At 34.1% G+C, this 19320-nt stretch overlaps 1 protein-coding gene across 9 annotated transcripts in view; it reads right to left on the reverse strand.

The window, feature by feature from the left end:
- Nucleotides 1-17498, reverse strand: part of LOC120425161 (tolloid-like protein 2) — a 349823-nt gene extending 332325 nt beyond the window's left edge. For 6 of the 9 annotated variants that reach the window (XR_005606479.2, XM_039589595.2, XM_039589597.2 and 3 more), the window contains exon 1: nt 16975-17498. The gene's annotated coding sequence lies outside the window, so the exon portion shown is untranslated. The remainder of the gene's footprint in view (nt 1-16974) is intronic. The other 3 variants (XM_039589594.2, XM_039589593.2, XM_039589590.2) reach the window with 1 other exon arrangement.
- Nucleotides 17499-19320: the final 1822 nt, after the last annotated feature.

The raw sequence follows: 19320 nt of genomic DNA on the forward strand, positions 1-19320 counted from the left end.
GTCTTTAACACATGGTTCAGAATGACTCTTTGTAATAAATTTTATTGTTTGCAAAATATTTCTTGAAAATTGTTCAATGCCGAAAGTTTAACAGAAAATTGATGAAATGATTTCATATCAACTGGCCCGAAAATTTTGCCATCACGATTAGCTAAAGAAGCGTTTGAAAGTTTTAATTGTTATCAAACGTCCAAATACCATGAGACCATCTTTGAGCAAAAATAAATAGATCTTACGAAATAACTATTTCGTGATTGATTTTGTGGCCAAGAAACGCAAATATTAAAAACTATAAAAATTTCATTTACTTTTGTGTCCGAAGTTCTTCGTCATGATGGTTATGCCTGTAGGATTACCACTGCACCTTTTTTTTTACCGTGTATCATTTTTTTCCAGTGTAGTCCATATCCATACCTACAACTTTGCCGAAGACACCAAATCGATCAAAAAATTCCTTCAAAAGATACAGATTTTTGAATTATCACATATCATTTTTGTATGGACAGCTGCCAAATTTGTATGGAAAATTATATGGACAAACTAATGATGCAAAATGGCTTCTTTGGGCATACCGAAGGCACCAAAAAAGTTTCAGTCGGATTAAAAAATACAAAAATTAAAATTGAAGAAAAAAGACCGATTTCCTAGAGAATTGCTCAGCACCTGACGGGACCCTAAACCAAATCGAATGCAACTTGTTTGGTCAAAATCGGTTCTGCAAGTGCTAAGAAAACTGAGTGGCATTATTGGTCACATACACACACACATTTGTTCAGTTATCGATTCTGAATCGATATGTATACATGAAGGTGGGTCTATGAGCTTTATATGAAAAGTTCATCTTTAGAGCAGGATTATAGCCTTACCTCAGTGACGAAGGCAAAACAATCCAAATTTACTAAAAAACACTTCTAGTACTGAATTTGCCTTTAAATCAGAAAATATTTTCGAAATCTGTTTCAATAACACATCAAACTTGAGCAACTGTCTACGAAATCGGCCGATTTCGACCATTTTTATTTTTTGTATTTTTTTATTTGGCTCAAACTTTTTGGGGGCCTTTCCTATGACCAAAGAAGCTATTTTGTGTCATTGGTTCACCCATACAATTTTGGCTGCTGTCCATACAAAAATGGTACGTAAATTTTCAAATAGCTGTAACTTTGGAGTTAATTTTCTGATCAACTTGGTGTCTTCGGTAAAGTTGTAAGTATTGTTGAGGACTATTAAGAAAAAAATAGGTACACGGAAACAAAATTGCAGATTTTTTATCAACATTTTTTTTCACAAAAACTCAATTTCCCAAATACGTATTTTTTTATTTTCAAGATTTTTCGATATGTTTAAGGGGACAGAAACCCGCAACTTTTGAGCCATAGAAAAACATGGTCAAAAAATCCGACCGTTAATTGCAATAAATCTAGTTCTATAAGAGACTCGATTAATTGTTTCGAAAAAAGTGTTGGATTTTCAAACATGGTTGTAATATTTAGTTGAACATAATTCTAAGCATTATCAAGTGTTTTTTTTAATTTTCAAATTTTTGATTCAATTTCAGATACTAGATAAATTCATTTTAAAAAAGGGAGTATTCTTTCTCGAACAATATTCCTCAAATTTGGCAAACACACGACTCGTTGAAAGCTGCCAACACCAGCACGTAATGAAAAAAAAAAAACAGAAGAAGAAGATCTTCTTTCCTTCCCAGCATCATGTGTCTACTTCATTGTGGTGCGTTTGTAGAGTAGGGGGGGTTCGGCGAGGCGGGGTTGTTTCTTCAGTCAGTCTGTGTGCGTGTGTTTGTGTGGCAAGTTACGTAACCACCCGCGTGCCACGTGAAGGGGGAGGAGAGGGGTGGTGGGAAAAGGAACCGTTAACAGAAGAGGAAGAAGGAAAGGGCGCTTTTTGTCACTGGGAAATTGAATGATTGCTGGTGCTATTTTGACAATTTTTGTAGTTTTTTAAATTCAAAATTTGTGAATTATTTAAAAAGATATTTTTTTTTAAGATAAATAATAAAACATAAAATAATAATCAACTAACAAGAGGTTGATGAAAAGTTAATAAAATGAATGAGCAAAATCTTCCCAAATGACAAAAGGAAAGTATCTTCAAAAAGAAAACCTCCTAAAAATGATTCACACACACACACTGCGGACACACAAACACACACTTATGGTGAATGAACTATGGCAAATAAATTGTATTTATGGGGGACCATAAAACGGAAAAGGTGCGAGGGGACGGAGGAAAGAAATGGAATGACGACCGTTATCGGAATTGGTGAATGTGAGTTAGTGTGTGTGTGTGTGTGTGTGTGTGTGTGCGTGTATGTGTTCGTGTGTGAATGGCCAGAATTGGCAGAAAAACAAGGTGTTTTAGTGCCCTCTGAAATGTTGCTGAAATGATCTACTTTGGGGAATTGTTTTCGGCATCGAATGTGTGTGTGTGTGTGTGTGTGAGGGTGTGTTGTTTTTCCTCTGTCTCTTTTTTTATTCGTTGAACGATTGCGTAATAGTGCAATGATTTAGGATCTTCTTTGGTTTTGAGGTGGGAGAGGTGGGCAGACGCTGAGATGAAAAAGAAGATGAAGAAATGACACATATCAGGAACTCAACCGGAAACGTTAATTGTGATTGCTTATGTTGCCCGTGGGATGTGAGAAATTGTCGAATAAAATTTGGTGTTTATGATACAAACAGATTTATTATTAAACGATTTAAAGAAAAATTAATACATTGTACTTTAAGGATTTTCTGTTCGATAACCTGCGAAATACTTTTGATTCAAAAATTACAAAAATCAATGATTTAAATCTTTTATAAACGATACACGAAGATCGATTTTCCAAACAATTTTAAATAAAAGTATCTATATTGACTATTGTCTTAAGTCCAATCCTTGAGCAATTCTCTACGAAATCGGCTGATTTCGACAATTTTTATTTTACTGTATTTTTTGCTCTGGCTCAAACTTTGTGGGGTCATTGGTTTACCATCCAAGTTTCCATACAATTTTGACAGCTGTTCATACAAAAATGGTACCTAAATATTCCAAAATCTGTAACTTTTCAAGGAATTTTCTGATTAATTTGTTGTCTTCCGGAAAGTTGTAGGTATTGGTGAGGACTGTTCAGAAAAAAATGGTACACGGAAAAAAATCTTGCTGATTTTGTAATTTACTTTTTATTCACAAAAACTAAATTTCCCAAAATTTTCGAGATATTTTCGAAATTTTCGAGATATTTTCATATAATTAGGGGATCGAAACCCACAACTTTTGAGCTTTCGAGAAGTATGGTCAAAAAATTTGTCGCCGAGTTATGAATTAAAAAAATAGGTATTTTTGAAAAAAATCCAAATTCTTTACTAGAACTTTTTTAACTATTTTTTTCATGTAAATTTGAAATCACATCGAAAGCAATTTGATAAAGTGCTTCGTTTTCAAGATAAAGCCACCGAAAGATTTAATTCAGCTAAATATTTGCAGTTTTTCGATTTTTCAAAATAGTGACTATAAGTTACCAATATCATTTTTTTTTCAAGAATTCAGAAAATTTTCTAAGGCATTGAAGGTTGGACATCTGATTCAGGGTTACCAGGTCAAAATTAGGGAAAACTGGCAAAGTATCGATCAAAAATTCTAAAAATCGGGCAGATGAAATTTAACCATTCTCAATTGTCAATTTACGTTCTATTTAAGAAAAACTTATTTATTTTTTTTAAATCGTTTATTTTAATCAAAATATTGTTCCAAATGGGCATGAAGTGAAAAATCTGCCAAAATCTGGCACTGAGAAGGATAAATCTTTGTTCTGGCTGACACTTGAAAAATCGAACATTCCCAGATCTATCTGGCAACCTGACAACTCTGCTCTGATCGCTGAGATAAAGCGGATTAAAGAAAAATAAACAGGGAAATTGCAGTTTGCTAAGTCTCACCCAAACAACTCTCAATTTTCTAGTGTTGATATCTCAGCAGCGATTTCCAATGTTGAAAAGTGAAACATTCGTAAAATTTTCCGATCTTTTCCAAAACAACATTTTCTTATTTTTTGAATCAAGAATAACATTTAAAAAATGCCAATTATTAAATATTACGCCCTTTTGAAACGTGTGTTGATTCCAAAAAATTTAAAATTTTACAGAAGTTACAGATTTTAAAACAAGTATTTTGGCAATTTTTGTAGGTTTTTGTCCATTTCTATCTGTGAGACTTGATTTTTCTCTCTTCGTTTTCATTCAACTCGGTAAATCTTGTTGAACTAAATTGTTTAATCTTCTAAGGAATTTGCAATATTTTTAAACTTTATTTTCGCATATTTTTTTATTTTTTTTATCAAATTCGAATTCTGTGACTCCATTTAAGATAAGTAAAAAGATAATCGAGTCTGGACTGTATAAACATCCCGGGCAGACGATAATAACAGATTTCATGCTATTTCAATAACAAATACTGTTAAAATAACAGAAAGTGTTATGGAATCTTCTTGAAAAATCCATGTTTGCATAAGGGTTTAATAACAGTTTATGTTATAGAGCAATTCCAGCCCAAAACAGGATTTTTTTAGGTACTTTTTTCACGACCCTCCCCCGATTTCAATGAAACTTTGTAAACATGTTATCCTAGGCATATATAAGCCATTTTTGTGTATATGGAGCCAGTAACACTCGATAATGGCATTTGAGAAGGGCGTAAGTGTTTTCAATATTTATGTATTTCGTAATTTAAATATTGCTGTATCTCGAAGCCGTTGCATTGTATCAAAAAGTGGTCAAAGACAAACTTGTAGGAAATTTGACGGGCTTTGCGAAAAAAAAAACTGAAAGAAAAAAACACGCCACTTTTATGAGATTTTTTGATTTTTAAGTTTAAAAGTTAAATTTGAAGGTGAGCCCACGATTTTTTTTTCGCTCAAAATTTTTGTTAAAATAGCCTAAGATGTTACAAAAAGACTTACGAAAAATGCAGGATGGAGCAACTGACCTAAAAAAATACAAAAATCATTTACTGAAACTGTTTTTTTGAAAAGTGCTCTAAACGTCAAAATTTTCAAAAGCCGAATACGGGAATCGATTCTCCAGACAATTTTGCATAAAAGTCTCCATGTTGTCCACTGTCCTAAGTCCAAACCTTGTGAAGTTACAGCGGTTTTAAAAATAAAAATGTTGAAAAAATAGGGTTTTTGATGGTTTTTGGCATTTTCTATATGACAGACTTGATTCTTCAGTTTCGAAAATATTTTTACCGAAAAGCTCGTCCAATTTCCCATAAGTTTGTCTTTGACCGCATTTCAATTGGATGTATGGGCTTACAGATATAAGCTAATTTATTATCCAGGTTACTTTACTACACTGAAAATTATTATGTTTTCAGTTATGAGCAATGTAATTAGCTTATATCTGTAAGCCCATACATCCAATTGAAATGTGGTCAAAGACAAACTCATGGGAAATTGGACGAGCTTTTCGGTAAAAATATTTTCGAAACTGGAAAATCAAGTCCGTCATATAGAAATTGCCAAAAACCATCAAAAACCCTATTTTTTCAACATTTTTATTTTTAAAACCGCTGTAACTTCACAAGGATTGGACTTAGGACAGTGGACAATATGGAGACTTTTATGTAAAATTGTCTGGAGAATCGATTCATCGATTCAATCGACATGCTCCATCCTGCATTTTTCGTGAGTCTTTTTGTAACATCTTAGGCTATTTTCACAAAAAATTGAGCGAACAAAATTTAATTCAAATTTAACTTTTAAACTTAAAAATCAAAAAATCTCATAAAAGTGGAGTTTTTTTTCTTTCAATGTATTTTTTTCGGAAAGCCCGTCAAATTTCCTACAAGTTTATCTTTGACCACTTTTTGATACGATGCAACGGCTTCGAGATACAGCAATATTTAAATTACGAAACACAAAAATATTGAAAACACTTACGCCCTTCTCAAATGTCATTATCGAGTGTTACTGGCTCCATATACACAAAAATGGCTTATATATGCCTAGGATAACATGTCTACAAAGTTTCATCGAAATCGGAGAGGGTCGGGTACAACCGATTCCCTATTTGACATGGAATTGCTCTATAATAATAAAATTTGTTATTTGTTGGTCTGATATTGGTTGAAAGCCAAAACAACTTTGGAATAACATTTTTGTTATGGAAGAATACCTTCAACTGTTATTGGGATGATCGGATTAGTTGTTAAAATAACAAAAAATAATAACAAAGATTAGTTCGAAGAATAACTAAAAATGTTATTAGTCTGTTATAACAATAACAATCCAATAACGAAAAAATCATAATGAAGAATAACAAATCTTGTTATAAATAAAATAAAATGTTATTGGCCTAGTATTTTCAAATAACAAAAAATGTTATTCCCAAGTTATTTCCGTCTGCTCGGGATGCCATTTTAACAACTAATCCGATCATCCCAATAGCAGTTGGAGGTATTCTTCCATAACAAAAAATGTTATTCTAAAGTTTTTTTGACTTTCAATTAATATTAGAGCAATAAAAAAATTTGTTATGGTAACATAAACTGTTATTAAACCCGTATGCAAAAATGGATTTTTCAAGAAGATTCCATAACACTTTCTGTTATTTTAACAGTATTTGTTATTGAAAAAGCAAGAATTTTGTTATTACCGTCTGCCCGGAAAGTATTGACGCAAAAAAAGGTTTTCCGCTGTTTTTCAAAACCGTACATCTGAGTTTTACAAAAATTCTACATGATTTTAACAAGCTCAAACATGCTCGATAGGATTATCAGCGCAGGAAAATCAATTTCAAATTGTTTTCAGATGATTCGACATTAGGGTGACATAAAAAAATGTAAATGTTGGTAAATCTTAAGAGATACCGCCTGGCTTCATTAGGAAAAAATAAGTAGGGTAGAGTAGTCATCAATGAGACACGGGGAACAATGATAAAATGGCTCTCACAAATCGTAGTTTCAACCAATCAGGCTCATATTTGGGGGAAAGGTGTGTCTACTGGATACACGTCTGCCATATTAGTGGCTTTGGTTATGGATGCTCCCTTGCAAAGTTATTCATAAATGTTTGATTCTGGGGTGTTAAAGTAAATTATGGACAGAAAAAACTTTTTCGCTCGTAGGCTGCCATTTACACCAAAACTAATATTTCTTCAAATTTCTTTCGACGTTCCATAGGGATTGAGTTGGGCTACAATGTCCTTTAATTAGGTTTGGCCAAAATTTAGAATTTACCCAGAATCCAGGGCTGTCTCATTGTTCCCCACTCATTTCAGCCCATGGGTAACAATGAGACACTTTGATTTTTCTTCAATAAACTTTTCAAAATCGATGGAAATCTTTCAAAACATGAATTAAAATTTATTTTTGGCATATTTATAGAGTTTAAACTTCATTTAACCAAAAATACAAAGTTATTTGGTATTAATATATGGATTTTACAAAATTTAAATACTTTTTAGTGTAACTTTTGTTATTAATAGTTTCATGTTGGCAAAATTGCTCTAAAATGTTCAAGGCAAGTCACCTGCAATGGAACAATACAAAAACATGATGTTTTGCTAAAAAATGTTGATTTTCGTAGAGTGTCTCATTGTTCCCCAGCTGTCTCATTGTTCCTGCCAAGTGCGTCTACAATGAGACAGTTGAATAACTCTGGCTGTAGATGTCGGATCGATCTCATATTTTGGTCAATGTTAGAACACATTAAAAGATAAAAAATGCAACTAAAAGCTCGATAAAACATGCTGATGAAAAAATTAGAAAAATCGTTGAAAGTTGAAAACCAAAAGTGTCTCATTGATGACTACCCTACCCTAACTGTTAAAATTTTGAGCGAAATCGCTTTTAATCGTTGAGGTATGTATGGAAAATTCGAAAAAAAAATTATGGGGAAAAGCAAAAATTTCAAAATTCCGCCAAAAGGTGGCGTTAAATGTGTCGGATCATTGTCAACATTGTCGAAGATCGATTTGAAGAAGACGTTTTTGTATGAAAGGATAAAAAGCTACCCTTAACCGATTTCGCTCAAAATTTTCACAGTTACTTATTTTGCATAAGGAATCGAATCAGGGGGTATCCCTGATGTCGTTTTTTTGTTTTCACCCTATTCAACATCTATTTCTGTTTGAGTTTTAAAGTTTTTGTAAAACATTTTTTTGCCCCCTGATTTTAATGCTAGATTTTAGAGGAAGGGGGGGGGGGAGGTTGGTGGCATAAACTTTAAAACATATTTGCAACGGCCTTGAAAAAAAGTCAAACAGTCACTAATTTGTTTTTTTATGTTTTTAAGACAAGTTCACCCCATTTTTAAATACATTTTTTTAAACATTGGCAAAGTCACACAAAACAAGTAACCAATCCTAAAATTGCTACGTATTCAAGAGTTATTTTTCCAATGTTTTTGACAATTGGTTGAAAAATTTGAAAAAAAAAAAATTTTAGAAAAATTTTTTTAGATCGAAATCCGCCTAGAGACGGAGTTAAAGCGCATTTGGCTAAGAATCGTAAATTTTTATCACAAAAAAAAAAACGATGCGTAATCGATTAGCACCCACGACACGTGTCGTCTAACTCGATTCTGCATCGCAAACACTTCCAGGAAACAAAAAAAAACTCATACTTTTTTCCTCGACAATTCACACGTTCCTTCCTTCTTCCCAGAACAACGCAGAAGTTTACTTTTACTTCGGTTGCGGTTCCCGGAATCCAAAGCTCAAACGGAGCGAGGAAACTTTCGATCGACGAAACTTCAAAATTAATGACACTCTCACTTCTTTTTCTTCTTGTTCTGCTTCTCCTTAATCGTGGCAACGCACGAAACATGATAGGCGTGACATTTCAACAGAAAAGTTTAGCGAAAAAAAAGTATAGTCTTCTTTTGCCCTTTTCCCAGAATTTTGGGCCCTTTTCCCACAGTTTTGGGTTCATCAATCAATTTGGGGTTGGCTTAGTATTGGTGTGAGAAGGAAAAAGATGTGTGTTTCTTGTTTGTGTTTTTCTAGTTGATTGTTTTAGAATAAATTTGTAGTTCTTTAGAATTCAAATAACTTGGTATTTTTTTTACCAGAACGTTAAAAAATCTGAATTGTTTAAAAAGTATCATCATTAAGTTTCCTCTATCTGTCACATTCCGACAAATGGGACCAAATCATTATCCTTAACGGATTTTGCTGTCAAAAATAGACCATCCAAAAGTAACACACACACACACACACACACACACACACACACACCTCCTTCGTCACTAAGTTTGTCCCACAAGCTGCAAACACAAGCAGCAGCAGCAGCAGCAGTGATGCAACCCCCCGTTGCCAAAAAGAAAAGCCACATCTTTTCCAAGAGGGATTTCCGCCCATCAAATGGCTCAAAAAACGGACAAATCTTTTTATACCCACAAACTTGGCGCACACATTTCCGTCTTCCTACTCTCTGCCAGTGGGATGTGAGTTGGTGTGTGCCAGCGGCAGAGAAAAAAAAAACAGAAAACTTTCCCAAAAAGGAAATGGTGTCACGGACAGGAAATCGACCTGTCAAATTGTGACTAATAGTTCCATCGCTGGTGAAGCTGGAGTGTGAATTTTTCATCCCCGGCGACAAATCCCCCGTGTTTGGGAAACATATAGTTGGGATTGAAGTGACGGCAAACTGAGGGACTGTATAACCATCATGATTTTGAATACTGAAAGGGTTTCGTAAGATTTAAGCCAAGCCATTATTTAAAACATTTATTTTCTTAAAAGAGACCGTTTTTGTAGATTTAGCTCGGTTTGTTCTAGAGATCGTTTCGAGGTGCTCTGATTCGGTAATTTTTATTGCCTGCTCAACAACTTTGTAGAACATTGTTACACTCTAAAAAATAACCCAGCAAAGTTAGAAAAAACACGAAATTCAATTCAATTTTAATTTTTGAATTTTTCAATCCTACTGAAACTTTTTTGGTGCCTTCGGTATGCCCAAAGAAGCCATTTTGCATCATTAGTTTGTCCATATAATTTTCCATACAAATTTGGCAGCTGTCCATACAAAAACGATTTATGAAAATTCAAAAATCTGTATCTTTTGAAGGAATTTTTTGATCGATTTGGTGTCTTCGGCAAAGTTATTATATGGACTAGACTGAAAAAAATGATACAAAGTAAAAAAAAAATGGTGATTTTTTATTTAACTTTTTGTCACTAAAACTTGATTTGCAAAAAACACTATTTTTAATTTTTTCATTTTTTGATATGTTTTAGAGGACATCAAATGCCAACTTTTCAGAAACTTCCAGGTTGTGCAAAAAATCTTTGACCGAGTTATGATTTTTTTTATTAATACTGATTTTTTCAGAAAAACGAAATATTGGTCGCAAAAATCGGACCATTAGTTACTAAGAAATCAACATTAGAAAACGGTGGGTTTTTTGGGTGAGTCTTAGAAAACATCAGTTTTCCTGTTTTTAAACATTTGCATGGCAATATCTCAGCAACTAAGGGTCGTATCAACAAAGTTCAAAAAAGCAAAATATAGAGAATTTTCTCAGCTTTTCAAAATTATTCTTTTCAAAAGTGGGCAAACATGTGTACTAATTTAAAAAAATGAAAAACTGCGATTATTTTCAAAAGAGTCACCTAAAAATGGCGTTAACTTGAAAACGGTGCACTTTATCAAATTTCACTAAAGTACTTTTTGATTGCAAATTTGATTTCACATCGAAAAATGAAGTTGAAAAATTTTTGCGACCAATATTTCTGTTTTTGAAAAAATCAAACAGTCTGGACTGTATAAACATCCCGGGCAGACGGTAATAACAAAATTCATGCTATTTCAATAACAAATACTGTTAAAATAACAGAAAGTGTTATGGAATCTTCTTGAAAAATCCATGTTTGCATAAGGGTTAAATAACAGTTTATGTTATCATAACAAAATTTGTTATTGGTTGAAAGCCCAAACAACTTTGGAATAACATATTTTGTTATGGAAGAATACTTCCAATTGTTATTGGGATGATCGGATTAGTTTTTAAAATAACAAAAAATAATGACAGAGATTTGTTCGAAGAATACCAAAAAAAGGTAATATTCTGTTATTACAATAACAATCCAATAACAAAAAAATCATAACGAAGAATAACAGATCTTGTTATAAATAACATAAAATGTTATTGGCCTAGTATTTTCAAAAATCCAAAAATGTTATTCCCAAGTTTTTTTTCCGTCTACTCGGGATGCTATCCATGTAAACCAGTTGTTTTGAAGAAATAGAAATAGAAATATTAACGAACCATTGAAATTCCCAATATAAAAATATAATTTTAGGAAATTGAATTTTTATTTATATTATAAATATACACCATATGCAACAATTCTGTGATCAATTTACGCCTACAAATCAATGGATTTTCCAATCAATTGGGAATGTTTTCTAAAAATAAATACTTATTTTTTTCTTTCACTTAAAAAAAAAACATTAAATTACATGCTTTGGTTCCAAAATTTTACACAAGTGTTGACGCAAAAAAATGTTTTCCGTTGTTTTTCAAAACCGTACATCTGAATTTTACAAAAAATCTACATGATTTTAACAAGCTCAAACATGCTCGATATGATTATCAACGCAGGAAAATCAATTTCAAATTGTTTTCAGATGATTCGACATTAGGGTGACAAGAACAAATGAAAATTTTGGAAAATTTTAAAAGATACCGCCCGGCTTCATTAGGAAAAATAACTAACTGTTAAATTTGCGAAATCGCTTTTAATCGTTAAAGTATGTATGGAAAAAAAGGTCTGCCTGTGTGGATCAATCGGACCGCGCGCTGGACTCACAATCCAGAGGTCGCTGGTTCGAATCCCGAGGCGGACGCAAAAATTCTAAGTGTAAAGATAGGTATTCGGTGCCCTCTCCCCGTGCCATACCTTCACACTTAGGAGACCCGGGAGGCGGAGTCTTGTCGCAAAAAGAACGATACACACCTGTGGAACCGTTGACGAAACCGCAAGGTTTAAGATTCAGGGTTGGAAGTTAAACTTGTTTTATGTGACTTTGCCAATGGTTTTAAAAATGTCATTTTTTTAGGGGTCAACTTTGACAGTGTTTCTTACTAACATTTCCTATATTTTCAGTAAAAAGAAGCATGCAGTAATTTTTCTAGTGACCCAGACTATGCCTCTACGCATTTATTTACAATTTTAATGATAATGGTGCCATTTTATAGCAGAAAATGTGAAAAACATGCAAAAAATTTAAAAAGTTACTTAAAAACATGAAAAAAATTGTTAGGCAAAATGTAATGATAGGAGGTGGTACAATAGGCCAAATACTACCAAAAACAAACATAAACTATGCAAGATAAATGCAGATTAAAATACTAAAAATGAAACAACAAAAACATAAAACAAGAGAAGTAAAGTTTTTTGTAGAACAAAAGTTGCTCAAAATGACCTCCTGAACACGGGAAAAATAAAAATTTTCGAAAAAAAAATTTGGGCAGTAGAGGGTTAACGATTTAATGAAGACGTTTTTGTATGAAAGGATAAAAAGCTACCCTTAACCGATTTCGCTCAAAATTTTCACAGTTCGACGTCGTCGTGCTATCTTGTCGCACCCGCCATTTTGACGTTCCGAGCAAAAAACACGTTTTAATGTTTGACCTTGAATAAACAAAAACTAGAGCACGCAATGTAAACAATAACAAACACGTTTTGTTTGGCAGACCATTCTGTGCATTCTCCCAAAGTTTGATTGAAGTTGGTTGCCGGAGTCCCGAGTTATAGATACAAATGTTTACGGTAATTTAACTTGTACGTGCGTCAAACGTGTTCTAACCTGAAATCCCTTTGGCCAATTGTCGCACTTACATCAATTTTCAGGGAGTGACAAGATAGCACGACGAGATAGAAGCCTCTTTCATATGTAAAGTGACAAAAATGCACGGAGTTTTTTCGGTTTTAATTGAATATCTCAGGATTGAAATCGAATTTTGGGGATCTGTGAAGGTCAAAAGGTGAGGCATTGTGAGCTGCAAAAAATGGCGTTCTTAACTCAGTTTGGCCCAAAATGCACGTACGACAAGTTAGCACGACGGCCACGATATTGTTCAAATATTATCCAACCGGTAAGAATATTCTCATGATTTATACTTTTAAAACATGGCTGAGCCACACAAAGATCGTTTATGATTTTTCAATAAAGTTATTTCAATAGTGCTTAATGTAGTTTTGTTGAAATAGTAGTTGATGCAACAAGTTGCAAAAAGAGGATTTTTTCAGCACAAGTCGTACATTTATCCAACGAGGTTCACCGAGTTGGATAAATACGAAGAGTGCTGAAAAAATCAAGTTTTGCAACGAGTTCCATACAACATTTTTTGCAATTCCGAAAAACACCCATTGAGTGAAATTTCATGTCAAATTTTTATGTCTTTTGTCAATAAATCGTTTAAATCAAAAAAATGTTGAAAAGTGTTACTTTTTGAAACAAGTGCTGAAAAGTTCATCTTTTCAGCACCCATTTCAGTGCTGAAAAGTAGAACTTTTCAGCATTTATTTTGAAAAGTGTTGCTATTCGATTCTGTTATTTATGGTACAGAAAAGTAGGCTATTTCGTCGTTCAAGAATGACAAGAAAAGTAAGTAGTTTCACGACGAAATTGCAAAAATTGTATTTTTTAGAACCAGGGTGAATCCAGTAGTAACTGAGCAGTTCTCTCAGATTTCGGTCATTCGATTTTTTTTGGTATTTTTCAATCCGGCTGAAACTGTTTTGGTGCCTTCGGTATGCCCAAAGAAGCCATTTTGCATCATTAGTTTGTCCATATAATTTTCCATACAAATTTGGCAGCTGTCCATACAAAAATGATGTATGAAAATTCAAAAATCTGTATCTTTTGAAGAGATTTTCTGATCGATTTGGTGTCTTGGGCAAAATTGTAAGTACGGGATACGGACTACACTGTAAAAAAATAATGCACGGTAAAAATTTTTTTGGTGATTTTTAATTTTACTTTTTGTCACTAAAACTTGATTTGCAAAAAAACGCTATTTTTTATTTTTTAATATGTTTTAGAGGACATCAAATGCCAACATTTCCGAAATTTTCAGGTTGTGCAAAAAATCTTTGACCAAGCTATGAATTTTTGAATCATTACTGATTTTTAAAAAAAATCAAAATATTGGTCGCAAAAAATTTTTAACTTCATTTTTTGATGTAAAATCAAATTTGCAATCAAAAAGTACTGTAGTGAAATTTTGATAAAGTGCATCGTTTTCAAGTTAAATTCATTTTTAGGTGACTTTTTGAAAAACCTGGAAATTTCTGAAAAATTGGCATTTGATGTTCTCTAAAACATATAAAAAAATAAAAAAAATTGTAAATAGTGTTTTTTTGCAAATCAAGTTTTAGTGACAAAAAGTTAAATGAAAAATCACCAATTTTTTTTTATCGAGTATTTTTTTTTCTAGTGTAGTCCGTATCCATACCTACAACTTTGTCGCAGACACCAAATCGATCAAAAAATTCCTTCAAAAGATACAGATTTTTGAATTTTCATACATCATTTTTGTATCGACAGCTGCCAAATTTGTATGGAAAATTATATGGACAAACTAATGATGCAAAATGGCTTCTATGGGCATACCGAAGGCACCAAAAAAGTTTCAGTCGGATTAAAAAATACAAAAATTAAAATTGAAGAAAAAAGACCGATTTCGTAGAGAATTGCTCAACTGTGTTCTGTATAAAAATCAGCCTTAAATTGAGCAAAATAAATTAGCTAAGCAAATTGAATTTACTACGTCATTTCAACAAGTTCACTTAAATGTTTGTTTAACAAAGTTTATTTACTTTAAATAAAATTTAGCTAAATTGTAGATTAAGTAAATAAAAAAAATTCAAGTTTGATCAAAATTCATTAGATAATAACGAATAGGTAAAATGGTAAATCTGAATAATTATTGATTTCCGTTTCTGTAATCTAACCTAATCTAACCCTAGCGCAGCCAGTCATTCGAGGACATCCTGGAAAATGCCTTAGGTTGATTAACGCTTAGCATCCTCTTGTCATTATTAACAATTGCAGTGCCCCATTGCATTAGATTGCTTTGAAAAATCACAAACGTTAAAGCGGCCAGACCAACTGCGTAAAGTTTACCGCAAAGATGATTCGTTGAATTGGATTGAATTTGAGCATAAATGATCAAACAACAATACAGTTCTGAATCTACAGGGGAGGAAGAAACGTGGGGAGTTGCCGCTCAAGTTCCCATGCTAAGAAGTTTTAGTGCTCCGGGACCCTCGAGGATGGGACATTGTATTTACACAAATGCCCTGGACACTATTTGCCGTGGTTATAGCGCCACAACTCGCTCAATATTATTGATTTCCGTTTCTGTAAAACTTAAAACTTGTAACCTTGTTAAAAAAAATATAGCTGTTTTTAGAGTAAAATTGTGCAAAGTATCCGATAATGCAGTCCGTTTTTCGATTCACACTCATTTTCAATGGGGGAAACATGACACATTTGAGAGTATTTTAAAAATAAGTAATTTAAATAAGTTGACTATTTTTTTCAAACTATTGGAAAATTTATTGAAAACGACTTCTTGAGATACTTTGAACGCTGCTCTACCAAGCTCAGTATAATTTCATACCATTCTTTTTGCAAGAAAAACTATGTTAATGTTACTAATCCGCCTCCCTAAGCTGTCGAATTCAGAAGGGGAACGATCACCAGTTGTGTTGGTTGGAGGGATTTGAACCCCGATCTACCACTTACGAGGCGGAAGCGTTACCACAAGGCTACGTGTCTCGGTTGAAACTTAAACATGATTAAACAATGTTTTACACAGCAATAATAAAAGCATGTGAACAAAATATGTTTTTTCAGGGTTAGGAAAATACTTTAAAATCGTTTGGAATAATTGGAATAATGCCTCAAAAATTTCTATAAATTTATGTTTGCCGTAAAACCCAATCCACCTTGTTGATTGTGTGCAAATTCACGCAAAATTTGCCAACTTTACGACAATTGTGTGCAAATATTCGGCAGGCAGGGCAAAATTCCATCACACAAAATTCGCCAGTCCACACCACACACCACGTTCAATATTGACAACACCCCATTGTCGCAATGCTTAATGTCCCTCTGTCCTTGTGCCTAAGACGACGACACACAGACAACGCTCCCCACAAGTTTCGGTGTGTGATTATGATGCTGGGAAAACACAAACACAACCGCACAAAAAGGGAGCAGCTGTCTTACCGTTTTTTGATTGTAATTTTGCTGAGTTTTTCTTTGACTTTAAAGTGTGTTAAAATTACTTTTTTCAATTTTTAAATTTGTTATTTAATAATCCGGTTAAATTAAATTTATTACGCTGGAAAATCTAAGCAGAATTTTCTTTTTCTCCCCTCGCAAAGGGTGGAAAACTGATCCTTGTGATAGGGGAGGCTGCGATCTGTCATCTCTCAACACAATTCTCTCTCTCACCTCGCGTAACGCCGTAACGTAGTGTGCGTGTGTCACACGCGCTCTCTCTCTCTCTCTCTTGCTCTCGCTATTGGTTTCTCTCTCCCGATCTGGCAAAGGTGGCCCAAATCCGGCCACACTCTTCCGTCTCGCTCGCACACGGTTCACGCCTTCTTTTGGATTTCTTCGGAGATGAGATTTTCTTTTGATGCGAAAATCTTCCTGTATTATGAAACTTTTTAAAGGGATTCTTTATTTTTTTTTCTCTCTTTTTGATGAATTGTGGAAAAGACACTTTTTGACGGTGATTTTTTTTCACGAAAAATCCTGCACGGTGATTTTGGGGCGTCTTCCTGTTTTGAAAAAAAATGCGATTTTCCTCTGGGTTTTACACCCAAAATACACACACACTTACACGTTGAACATTTTTTTTGAGGAAAAGATTCGTTCAGCCCAAATATCTCGTGAAAAAGCTTTTCCGTTTCAACCGCGGAGGGATTCCGGTTTCAGGATCCTTACCCAAAATCAACGGCTTCCGCTGGATCTCCGGAACTCCGTAATCACAGCCACACACGCGCGCACTCACACACACACATACACACTTTAGTGACAACCGCCGCCCATCATCGCTGGACCTCCAACAGATTTTCCGTTTTCCTTCACCACCACCACCACTTGGGGCTGGAATTTTTTCCAACCCCGAATCGATTGTTTTCCGACGACCAAAAAAAGAAAAGGAATCCGTAACGTGTTCCGGAACCGTGTTTTTCTATTCGTGGCAGGTCCCCAAACCGTCCTCCTTCTTCTCCCCTCCCCTCCGCGCGCCGTCTGCACTTAATCCAAAGAAAATCCGACAACACCGGGTGGAACCCGTATCCGAAACGTCCTGCCGCGGGGAACCACAGTCCTGCTCCAACCTCCGGAGTCCACACACGCGCGGCACACACACACGCACGCACGCACCAAAAAATCTTCTGACTTCTGGCTCCGCGGATCCGCGCGACGACGGGGCGACGACGACTTGTGCTCTCCACTGCTGGAACTGCAATTCTGAGTTGGCCAGCCGTGCCGTGCCACGGCCTCTGCTTGGGTGATACACTTGCGAGGACCTTCGGCGAACAGGGCGTAACGTCTCGTAACGGCTGGTGAGAGGGAGAGGAAAAGTGTGAGAAAATGTCGTCTCCACCCACCCTTTCTGAGACGGGCTCGCACAAGTTTTGGTGAGGATAATCTCTGTTTTGAGTTAAGCAGGAAGGTCCTTTTGTCTGAAGGAAAGGTATTGTGAATGAAGGGTAAATAAAAGGAGGCTGATCACCTCGTATTCACAATACTGTTTTATTCAAAATTTAATAATTTCAAGTCCAGTCTCCATTTATCGAAGCTTTTGATAATCAAATAGTCCAATCTAATCTAATCTAATCTAATCTAATCTAATCTAATCTAATCTAATCTAATCTAATCTAATCTAATCTAATCTAATCTAATCTAATCTAATCTAATCTAATCTAATCTAATCTAATCTAATCTAATCTAATCTAATCTAATCTAATCTAATCTAATCTAATCTAATCTAATCTAATCTAATCTAATCTAATCTAATCTAATCTAATCTAATCTAATCTAATCTAATCCAATCTAATCTAATCTAATCTAATCTAATCTAATCTAGTCTAATCTAATCTAATCTGATCTAATCTAATCTAATCTTATCTTAGATTACGCCTAGCCTTCTTCTTGTCATTTATTAACACTTGTGTTGCTCCATTGCATCGGAATTCGTCGATTTCTTTGGAACGACGCAACATTTTTGCAATCTTTTAAAAGCAGTTTGTAGATATTGTTCAGATCTATTTAACGCATTTTGAACCATACAAAAATATTGTATGGTTCAAGAGAAATCGACGAAATAAGAAGCGAAACGCCATCGCGTGAATAGAGGTTTCACTGTATTTATTTTCTTACTATTATGATCAAACTCGAGTTCAGCAAACTCAATTAATTTCTAAAATCTGTAATGAAATGTTAGTGAGGGTCTTCGATAACCGATATTTCGATAATTTTTATTCAAAAGTTTGACGTTTTTTTTTCCGATCTGTATTCCAAAAATTCAAAACTTGTATAAAAACTAAAAAAACCTTTTAGGGCTAAATTTTTCTTGTTTTCTTGTGTTTTTTTGAAGTACAGAGAATAAAGCGTCCTCTCAAAAAGAAAGTAGAAACAATTGTAAATCGATGTAACTGTTTTCTATTAGACCGAAAAACCCCAAAATGTTAATGAAATTAGAAGTTTTATGAACTGAAAACAATTTAAAACTCATTTCCTTTGTTTATAATCATACTTCATATTTGGGCTCAATTGAAAATATTTTTCTAGTTTTTATTCGTAGAAAAAAAAGTTCGTCAATACTTAGATGCAGTCGACTCTCTGGTTGTCAATATCCAAGGGACCGTCGAGGAAGAGAAGCATCAGTTTACAGAACGATGCAAAATGAAGACTCGATTGAAATTTGTTTTTTCTTGATGACCTGCTATAGGAGAGAATCATGGCAACGTTAAGCAAACAAATGTCAAACACCCTTCAAAGCTTCGTTTATCAAAGAAAAATGTCTATGCAAGCCATGAGAAAGTGAAATTATTGACAATCGGAAGAGATTTTTAAAACAAAAAGAATCCAAGGGACTGTCGAGGAAGAGATCCTTCAAGCAAGAGAAAATATCGAGGAACAAAGACAATCAAAGTATGCAGTTTGAAGGGACTGAAGAATTCATCGGTACATGGAGAAATATTGATATCGAGAAGATCGACAGCCAGAGAGTCGACTGTATTTTGAAAACCAACACAGTCCAGACTCGATTATGCGAAGTTT

The sequence above is a fragment of the Culex pipiens genome, chromosome 1, assembly GCF_016801865.2.
Source record: "Culex pipiens pallens isolate TS chromosome 1, TS_CPP_V2, whole genome shotgun sequence".
NCBI lineage: Eukaryota > Metazoa > Arthropoda > Insecta > Diptera > Culicidae > Culex > Culex pipiens.